Genomic DNA, 7,673 nt, shown 5'->3' on the forward strand with positions numbered 1-7,673 from the left:
TATGTGTAAAAATTCCAAGTAAAGGAAAAATAAATCTAACAGGTCTTTGAATCAGGGACCAATTAAAATGCTATAAGCATTTACCCAGTGAGTAGCCAGGACTATAGAAATTTTGCCACATTATGAAAGACAGAAAAGGTACTAGATTATAGGAACCCGGTAGGAGCCAAATTTGAGATACTTTGTAAGAATTTTCATGAAGAGTGTAGGTACAAGGAAGGCCTATGTCTTAACATATATCAAGTGTCACGACCTTGAGTCTCACTCTACGTTCAAATCCTTTGTATTGGCTTAGAAGTGCATCAATCCTACCTGAATGAGTTTCTTCTTTTTTGACCTGTGTGCTCTTTTGGCACAATTCAGGTTTAGCTTTGTGCTTCTTTGGACCTGTGCAATGGCTCTTGTTCTGTAATCAGAAAGAATCATTAAGCAAAGTCCCATAAATTTTCTTTTTAAACAATTAATGGCATCATTTTTATGGTCTCAAGCTTTTGACATTATAGCATCGACATTATAGCAAATATATTTTAAACTTATATTACTTCAAAATCAAAAAGGTTAAAGAAAATCTTAATACTGGTGACATGTGCTTCAAATATAAAAAGGAGAGAAAAAATTAAAAAACTGAAATAGTATATTGCACATGCAAGAACAATATAATAATGAAAGAATTTTAAAAATAAGAATATAGCTTATAAGCATTGTCAAACTGTGTCAGCTAAGGAAATATAGAATATAAGATTTTCTCACCAAAAATGAGATCCATTTCCTCTTCATACCTGGTCATAATCCACTGTGAGTATAAGCAAATGAATTTCATGAGGTAAGTTTTTTTTAAATAAAGAACAGTAGTTCAAAATCCCCCAAATTCTCAATAGCCCAATTAATTACAATAGCAAACAAAAACCACTATCATTTTTATATGAGTCTGCTATATGACATTTAAAGAAAATGGATACTTGTCACAAGTTTAAAGAGATAGCAAATCTTTCAACCTTAACAAACATATTTTTAAACAAAGTAAAACATGTGGGTCTAGAACATCATTAAGAAATCTAGATATCATTACAAAAAAGTGGCAGAGGAGTCTGGGAAAAACCCAAACCTCTGTACAGTTGATGTTGGGTAAAGTGAGCTGAAGAGTTATAAATGAGAGATGCTCCTCTTTTGGGGAGTCATCCAGGGTTAGGGACCATGACCTGGGATTAAATTCCCAGCTCCTTTGGTATGAGACTGTGATGTCCCATCCATTCACATTTTTATAAATATGGGAGGTGGGGATTATAATTGCATTTCACTTCAGCTACTAAAATGGACCTTATCAGGCTTGTTGAAAAAAATATAAAAATCATGTCATGTCAAAAGACCCCTTAAAATCAATTTGAGATATTTAGCTTATTACATTTTTCAAAGGTTGTTATATAATTGTAACTAGTTTGATGAAATTCATCTAGCCTCTATGTGACAATTTACAAAGTCAAAAATAGAAAAAAAAAGCTGTTTTTATATATGAGCTTATTCAATGAAATTTGTTCAGTATAGTTATAGGGGAAAAACAACAGACTATAACAGTAGTTAAAACCAGTACATTAAAATAATTCAGTGTGACAGAATAGTATTGAATATATTAATATATAAACTTAAAACCACCAAAATTAAATCTTAAACAAAACAATCAGCAAAATGCAATAAAATACAGAGATTTTTATAAAACATTGGAGTCTGAAAAGCCTTAAAAATATAACCTCCAGTCTCTTTAAAGTTAATTTTTATTTTGTTTTTTATCCATTTAGATGCCTATTGTCAGAAGGCAGAAGATTGGTAAAGGGTAGGCAATGGGGTTCAAGTTACTTGCCCAGTGTCACACAGTCAGGAAGTGTCTGAGGCCAGATTAGAACCCAGGACCTCCCGTCTCTAGGCCTGGCTCTCAATCTACTGAGCCACTATGCTGCCCCTCCCCCCAATAGTGAGGGTGGGTTTTAGGAATCTCAAATTGGGCCAAAGAATTACAGGGAGATGAATTTCTCCCCTGAATCTCAGGTGAGATAAGTAACAGAATCAGTGCACTCAAAAGATATTCTTTGAAACACTCCTTGCTTGTAACTTCCTATTTGTAGAAGTCTCTTCCTTCTCCTCGTTGTCCCCCACTGTGATCCCCTGCCACATGGAGGCTAATTGTAGCCTAAGGAAAGATCACCCCCGTTTTTACTAGCTGGCATTTTATTTGGAAGACACAAAGGGCAGCTACCAGCAGCTTGGGTCCTGGAGCTATCCTGGGGCAATCTGGCTCAGAGGCTGGAGATCATCTGGGGCTGGGCCTGGGCTGGTTGGGATCCAGAGAGTGATCTGGTTTAAGTAACTCCGGAGTTAAGTAACTCCGGCTGGAATGAGCTGAATAAGAAACAGCTTTGTGAGGGTAGGAAAAAAACCTTGGCCAGAGAAATGTGACTTAAAAAAACATCTAGGCAGTTGTTCCCTCTACAGCTGATCAAAATAAGCTATTAAAAGCTGAATTCATGAATACTCACAGTAGAGAAAAGGTTTGGGAAAGTTAAGAAGATTGAGGGTATTTTGTCATAACTGACATGGTCAGCCAAAACTGTAAAAATTAAATTTAGTCTCTAGTAATAAAAGTATTATATTTTATGAGGCTTATTAAAAATTATTAGAAATCAAGTAGTAAAGAAATACAAATAAGAAACCACATGCCTAGGGCTGATTAGCCCATTCAGAGTGCCCTCTCTTAGTTTACTTGCTACATCATTGCCATGGCCGCATACGAGGCAGAGAGCCTATTAAATACTAATTGTTATCTCGCCCAGGTGGAGACTCAGGTGAGATTATAGGGAATTCTGGGAAATATCACTTCTGGGGATTGAAGTCTAGGGTTCAAATCTTCATTTTACAGTACCATGGACAGACTCTTTCCTAGGACTATATCTTAACTACAACTCAAATGGTTACAAGATATCAAACTAAAGAGATTCCTAAGCTATTCTAAATGAAGTACTGCCTAATTAAATTTGCTTCTTACAAATATTCATTATACTATGAAAGAAAACATCATAAAAAGTGAAAAAAGAAAGCAAGGAAAAATGATATGCTTCAATCTGCATTTAGGCTCCAAAAGGCATGATATGAAAACTGAGGATCACTATTTTCCAGGAACATCTGTTGGGATAAGGATCAGAGCAATCAGATGGGAGGAGCCAAAAAGAATAAAAGTATGCCACAATGAGGTTTAGGAAACTAAAGGAGACTCAGGAATGTGAGATTCTTGCTACCTGCCATCATCTAAGTACTTAGTAGTATCTTCCCTCATCTGATCCAAGCCTTCCTTCCATGTCAGGATCTCACCTGAAGCAGGGGGCTCAGGGAGAAATCTTCTTCATTACATAGACCTGGAATTATTTAAAATCTTGTCTGAGACCTTAAAATGTTAGTCAACGTGGCCATATGGAGTGAAAGTGGGCATATCTCAAGGCATCAGAGGAAGAGGAGATTAAGCAGAGTCATGAGGAGATGCTGAGATAATTCCCCTAAGTGGATATTTTAATACATCTGTGCTATGATTGGACAGTTCTAGCATACCACAATGCTTTTATATGAGACTTCTCTCACAACATAACCAACATGGAAATATATTTTGCAAGATCATACATGTATAATCCAGATCAAATTGTCTAACATCTCAGATAAGGAAGAAATAAGGGAAGAAGGAAGAAAATTTGGATATTATAATTTTGGGAAATGTGTGTAAAAGATTGTTATTACATTAGGAAATTGGGAAAAAATATAAAAAGAATGGGAAAATAAAATAGCTGCATGGGGAAATTGATCTAAGAATAAATATTTACCATTAATTTAAAAAGGTCAGTATCTCAGCCTTCCTGAGTCCTATATGCAACTGTAAAATTTTTACCTCTCAAAAGTGCATTGAGGAATTCAAGACATTTCCCTTGAATGATGGAGTGCTAATCAAATGTAAATGGTAATACCTAGATTCAAGACAGAGAAAATCCAATTACATTTCCAACTAACAAAGTGAGTGCCACTGCTTTAGTGGAACATTTCAAAATAAGGCACAATCACTTTTTGGTCAGAATAAGAGTTAATAAATAACAATAAATAATTTTTCGGTTAATTATTATTCATTATTCATTAATTATTAAATGCGTGCAATTCTCCCAAAAGCATTCATCCAAAAGCTCTCTTTCATTTTTGTCTCTTCTCATTTCACTCTTCAAAATTTCAGGCAGGTGTTTCTATGCTTTTCCAAAATTAACCTGTGCAGAATTTCTTTTTTAGTATGTACTGATGTAACAACCAATCACTAGACAAGACTTTCATTTCTCATATACATTCTTATAGCTCCTTCTTTCACAGAGCTGATAAGAAATTCATCAGGAAAAATTCAATTCAAATTCAGCATCAGATACTTCCCAGTAGTATGACTCAGTAGTCAGTTAGCCTGTTTGGGTCAGTTGACACTTCTTAAAATAGAGATCAAAATATCACCAGCCTCATAGGGCTGCTATGAAAATAAAATGAAACAATAGTTAACGAATGCTTCACTTTGTACCAGGCACATAGCAAGAACTAAATAAATGTTATTATTATAAGGATGATAACCAGACTTTTTAAACTTATATGACTAAAGAAAACATGGCACGTTCCCAAAGATCTCCATATATGGTAAGAATGTTTGAGATCCTTTGAACAACTCCCCCCAAATCAGTTATCATTATTACTTTTCAAGCAAAATATACCCAATGCAATGCACACTATATTTTTAAAACAGAGCAACAAAAATATTTATTTGATAACTCCAATTCCTAATTTCAAAACATTCAGAACTTATTCTCTACTAATACAAATAGAGTACACTCCAGCTATCATTGTTTAGCTTAACTCTATTTCTTGTACAATGGTTCACCAAAATAATAAAACAAATCATGAGCTTACTAACAACATAATACAATATTCGTTTTTCATATTAAAAATAATGAAGCTTCCTTTAAATGACATCATTTCAGGTTAATGTATTTTAATCATATTGAATAGAAAATCATTTTATCCACATATCAAACCTGGTATTCTCTAATTGATTGAATTTTTTAAAAATCTGATTGCTCTAAGTGTGATCAGCAAGAGTGTTGTAAATAATTGATGGAATCCTGACATAAATTACTGTTTCAAAGTTTGCTACATTATTATATCTACAATAGTATCAAAATTGGCGAGAAAGGGAACAGCTGGGTAGCTCAGTGTATTGGGAGCCAGGCTTAGAGATGGGAGATTTTAGGTTCAAATCTGGCCTCAGACACTTCCCAGCTGTGTGACCTTGGGTAAGTCACTTGACCCCCATTGCCAATACATAGCATTGGCTCTAAGACAGAAGGTACAGGTTTAAAAAAATTGGTGAGAAAAAAAACTCAATTTACTGCAAATGTCAGGGGAGGAAACAAGAAATTCTTTAAATTCAATTATAATTTTACGGACATTAAAAACTTCTTGCTTCTTTTCTAAGGATTTAAACGTCAATAATTCTTGTTTTACTAAATTCTTTTGGTCTTTTTGATTTATGATGTTTTATTTTATCATTCCAATTAACTACAAAATTAATACTTTACCTTAAACAAGATGGAAACTTCAAGGTTTAAGAGAGTTTCTCATTTTCAGGAAAAAAAAATTCTGATTTGGTTTCTTTAAGAATTTAGGATTGAAGATGGCGGCTTAGAGAAAGCTGAAGTTCAGATCTCCGGAAAACCCTTCCCGACCGATCTCAAACTAGAAGCTCCTAAGGCGCCGAAATTCAAAACGATCAACAGCACAGACCCTGGGAACCCTCCTCCTGGACCTGGACCCGGTTCAAAAGGTACGGCTCCCCTTAAAAGCCAGAACCCGAGATCCCTCGGACCTCAGGGGTAGGAGCGCAGAGTCCAAGGCTCCCGGAAGCGGCAGCCGCGCCGGGCTCAGAGAGCAGGGTCTGAGGAACAACAACCCTCAGGGTCTTCTACCCAAGTCCCAGTCCGGGTGAAAGTTACTGCCTGGGGCTTCCGCTGCAGAGAGCCTGTCGGTCCGGGTGAAAGTTATTGCCTGGGGCCTCCGCTGCAAAGAGCTGGTCGGTCCGGGTGAAAGTTACTGCCTGGGGCCTCTGCTGCAGAGAGCTGGTCAAAACAACAGCAACCCTCAGGGCGGGCAAGACAGCCTCACGGGCTGGATCCTGCTATCCAAGTCTCAGTGAAAGTCCTTGCCCGGAGCTTGGGAAAGCTGCAGCCCATCCCCCCGCAGGCCGACGAAACAGCCTCACGGCCAGCGATTCCTCGTGGTCCGACCCTTCCATTCCAGTTCCAGTGAGGCATATTCAGTTTAACCCAGGGAAAGCTCATAGAACTATCTGCCCAGGACTAAAGCGTCTGAACACCAGACAGAGACAAGAAAAACTAATCCTCCACATTCAGAAATGGCAAACTCCACAGAACCACAGAAGCCCCAAAATACCAAGAAAAATAAGAAGAAAGGGGCGACTTTGGACACATTCTATGGAGCCAAAATACAAAATACAGAGCAGACAGAAGATAATATAAAAGAAAATGCTCCAAAACCTTCCAAAGGAAATGGAAACTCTCCACAAACCTATGAAGAATTTGAATCAGAAATGACCAAAAAGATGGAAGCCTTCTGGGAGGAAAAGTTGGAAATAATGCAAAAGAAATTCACGCATCTACAAAACCAGTTTGACCAAACTGTAAAAGAAAACCAGGCTTTAAAGGCCAGAATCAGGCAGCTGGAAGACAACGATCGTGTAAAAGAGCAAGAATCAATAAAGCAAAGCCAAAATACCAAGAAATTAGAAGAGAACATAAAATATCTCACCGACAAGGTGATAGATCTGGAAAATAGGGGGAGAAGGGATAATTTAAGAATAATTGGACTCCCAGAAAAGCCAGAAATAAACACCAAACTGGACATGGTGATACAAGATATAATCAAAGAAAATTGCCCAGAGATTCTAGAACAAGGGGGCAATACAGCCACTGAAAGAGCTCACAGAACACCTTCTACACTAAACCCCCAAAAGACAACTCCCAGGAAAGTAATTGCCAAATTCCAAAGCTATCAAACAAAAGAAAAAATCCTACAGGAAGCCAGAAAAAGACAATTTAGATATAAAGGAATGCCAATCAGGGTCACCCAAGACCTTGCAAGTTCTACTCTGAATGATCGTAAGGCATGGAACATGATCTTCAGAAAGGCAAGAGAGCTGGGTCTCCAACCAAGAATCAGCTACCCAGCAAAACTGACTATATACTTCCAAGGGAAAGTATGGGCATTCAACAAAATAGAAGACTTCCAACTTTTTGCAAAGAAAAGACCAGAGCTATGTGGAAAGTTTGATACCGAAAATCAAAGAGCAAGGAATACCTGAAAAGGTAAATATTAAGGAAAGGGGAAAATGTTATCTTCTTCTTTTACTCAAACTCTCTTCTATAAGGACTACATTTATATCAACCTATGTATACTAATATATGGGGAAAATGTAATGTATAAATAGGGGGTAAAGAAAGACCAAATAGAATAATGGTTCTCACACAAAGATTCACAGGGGAAGGGGAGGGGAAGAAAACTCCTATAAGAAGGAGAGGAAGAGAGGGGGGGGGGTTACTTAA

Source organism: Monodelphis domestica, chromosome 3, assembly GCF_027887165.1.
Source record: "Monodelphis domestica isolate mMonDom1 chromosome 3, mMonDom1.pri, whole genome shotgun sequence".
In the NCBI taxonomy this organism is placed as follows: Eukaryota; Metazoa; Chordata; class Mammalia; order Didelphimorphia; family Didelphidae; genus Monodelphis; species Monodelphis domestica.